Here is a 3433-nt window from a genome sequence, read left to right on the forward strand (position 1 = left end):
TTAATGAGGTGAACCAAACATCTTAACTCACAGGCCAGTCCTAAGGTTGCTGGAAGGGCAGATGTGCATAAGAAGTTGCTGACTTAAATGTGAACCCTCCATTCATGTTAAAAGCAGAGCGAGAGCTAAGCACATGATTAACGGTGAGAAGAAAGTGTTTTTCCCCTCATCGATTAACCACGCCAACACCAAGAGCAAACACAGCAGCATCTGGCTGTATATCAGGAGGAAAAACTCTCAAGGCAGTGAAACAAGACAGCTAAGCACACTGGCAAGCCTTTAGATCTCTGATTAATACTAAACAGTTTTTCAGAAGATTGAAACCAATATAGCAATCTACTTTACAATCCAAAACTCAAAATTCAATCATTCAGGTGTTTCTCTTGTCTGATCTGAAAATATAACAGAGACATTTGAATCATTTTAAATAAAAAATGTAAATAATCTAAAATTATTATCAGCATGACACGCTAAGCTACAGTGACTTGAATATCAGGAAGTGCTTAATTTGCTTGATCCATCAGAAGCCTTTTAGCATCTTTCTCTTTTCAATCTCAGTCATCTTGTTGCTTTTAGCAGGAAGGGGTCATAATTGTATTAACGCCTGGAAATAGGAGCCGTTAGGAGTCACATCTGCCGGTCTGTTTGTGGAATCGCACACCTGTAAAAGCTATCTATGGACTACACACCTGCCTTTATGAGCAGCTAATGGGCCATGAGGTGCAATTAACCGTTGGCCATTATCACCTTTGACAGATGGTCCAGAAAAGTCCTGGATAAACGACTCAAGTGCTCTTATAGTGACAGTGCTGTCATTACAACCAGCGGCCTCAAGACAAACATCTGAGCAAACAAATGTAATTATTTGGGCTCCATAAAGGTGTTACGTTACCAAGCTGTAGGCTAAAGACATAGCACAGCATATCTAATGACACTTCCATGATTGTAGCAATAGCAATTTTATAGCATAAATTTTGTTCTGTGATTTTTTCACATTTTGTTCTATACCTCAACATTCTGAATCTGTTGTGAACTTTAAAACTATTGATTTTAGCATTGTAGTCCTTATGTAGCAGCTTGTTTAAGGTGTTGTCACATTAACGAAATTTCACAGGCAAAAAGGTCCATTGTCTATTGATAGAAATGAGTAAAGCACACCTCACAAGTCACTTACATCCTACATTCCCTGCACATACGGAGTGTTTTGAGAGCTGTCGCTGCATTGAGGTGCCGGTGATGACACTGTCACTCATTGTGTTTATTTCTCTAAGCTCTCATGGTTTCGGTGTCAAGGTTGCGTGACACCTGTTTAGCTGCGTGTCTGTGTGTGTTTACGAGAAGGCTGATGTGCTGACACGTAGCCTATAAAGAGAGGAGTACAATTGTTCAGCCAAGACTTGAGGACAAGGCAAGTATAGGACAGGCAGGTTATAAAAATTCAAGGCAGGATCTTATTTGCACTTTTCAAAGTACAGCTGAAACTACATAGCCTAAGTGACAAATATAGACTGAAAATGAAAAGAAATTAGTAAACAAGTCAGACTGTGATGCAATGCACATAGAATAACAAATGACATTTTAATAAGTCCTCATGTCCCAAAATGAGATCATATTTTATAGCTGTAAAACAGACTTTAACTTTATTTGTTTCCGTTGTCTCATAAACACTTTCACACATTGGCAACTGTAACTTGATCAGTCTGTTTGCTCTTTTCCCCATCATCATTTTATGCAGGAATTAAAGACTAAATTTAAAAGCCTTTGTGATGTAACTTTATAGGGTAATAACAGTATTGTCTGTCTGTTTACTTTATACTAGTTGTTCCCCATCTGTTCCTTTTGCCCGCAAACACCCAAGAGCAAACTAAGAATGTTCTACTTGCTTTCTAGGATCACTTGATTAGATGTTTATTTGTTCGGTCTCAGTTAGGCAACAGTACCAGACCACTGTTGTCTTGATTCTGGGAAGTTTGGAAATTGGCTTATGTTTTAGTTTTTTGAAAAGTGTGTGGTTACAATCATCTCTTGTCAATGACGTAATGCAGTTGAACACAAAGGATCAATCAAGGTCAAGATAAATGAATTGCCTTCACCCTCTCCTGATTATGGAAGCCAATTTGTGAGATACTGTACGTTCTGTGTATGTATGACCAAAAACAATCATGATTTGGTAAATCGTAATTATGACAAAAAACCTTTATGTCATAATTATGATATAGTATGTCATAATTTAGACTTTTATGTCTTATTTATAACTTTTAATCTTATATTTGTTAATTTCCTCTTTTATGTTATAATAATTTTTTGTGGAAATGGGTTTGGTTGAATGCAACTAATTTTTCATTTATGATTTGATAGTGTTTCTATGAAACACTATCAGTGAAAAGCCTATTCCTTTTTTTTTTAAATCATCAAATCCTTTTATTGCAAACATTTTATGTATCCTAAACACATAATTTTTTTTTCTAATTTTTGACCAAACTATAGCTTGATCATTGAGCAACATAATCAGACAATCAGCAATAACTCCTTATTTATTCTAGTACATTTTTTAGCGAGTCAAATTGTGAAGTTCTATTAAGAAATGATTTCCTACTGTAAAAATATACAAATATGTAAATAGGGTTAACTCAGGGCTCATTGTTAGGAGAAATATGTGACCACAGGTAATCAACAACTTTTCCAACAAGAATGCTTTGTCTGGTAAACTGTAAGAACCTAATGAATGTGTTTGAAAGCAGCGCCCCCTTGCGAGTAACATAACCGCTTGATGAAATTTTATGGATGCTATTGGCCACATCATGGACAAATTTCATACAGTAAGCAATGAAAGATGAAACTATTTAGTATATCAGTAAATTTTATTTATATTTAAGCACATCAACTACGCAATATCACCAAGATGAACAAAGTATGTCCTTCTTAATCATATATAATATTTCTCATGACCAGCATAGGAAACATTTATGAAACATATCCAAAAATGTAGTTTTTTTCTCTCTTAAAGAATAAAGACTCTTTCATTTCAGACTCAGATTACAATAAACAATAATATACTATATAAATTACATTTGGTAGGAAAATAAATACAAATTATTTTCATTGTACACTAATAAATATTTCTGCCCTGCCACAACAAGTTGGTTAGGGTGACAGGTTTCCTTTTTCAAAAATTCATGCTAATATTTAGCTTCCCTTGCATTAGGCCATATACCAAAAATGCAATAAATATTAAGAGTCTTAAACATTTTTATGCTATAAATGACATCGTCATGTATATTCAATGTAATGCAGTTAAAGAATCAAGCAAAGATTTCTGTCGTGTACCATTATAAAACTACATTCACTAATTACTCATTACCATCTTCCACTTATAAACATCAGCATGATACATGATGCAAACTGGTAGTTGTGAAGATGCAGTCGCGCGACT

This window comes from Cyprinus carpio, chromosome A10 (assembly GCF_018340385.1).
Source record: "Cyprinus carpio isolate SPL01 chromosome A10, ASM1834038v1, whole genome shotgun sequence".
Taxonomy (NCBI): domain Eukaryota; kingdom Metazoa; phylum Chordata; class Actinopteri; order Cypriniformes; family Cyprinidae; genus Cyprinus; species Cyprinus carpio.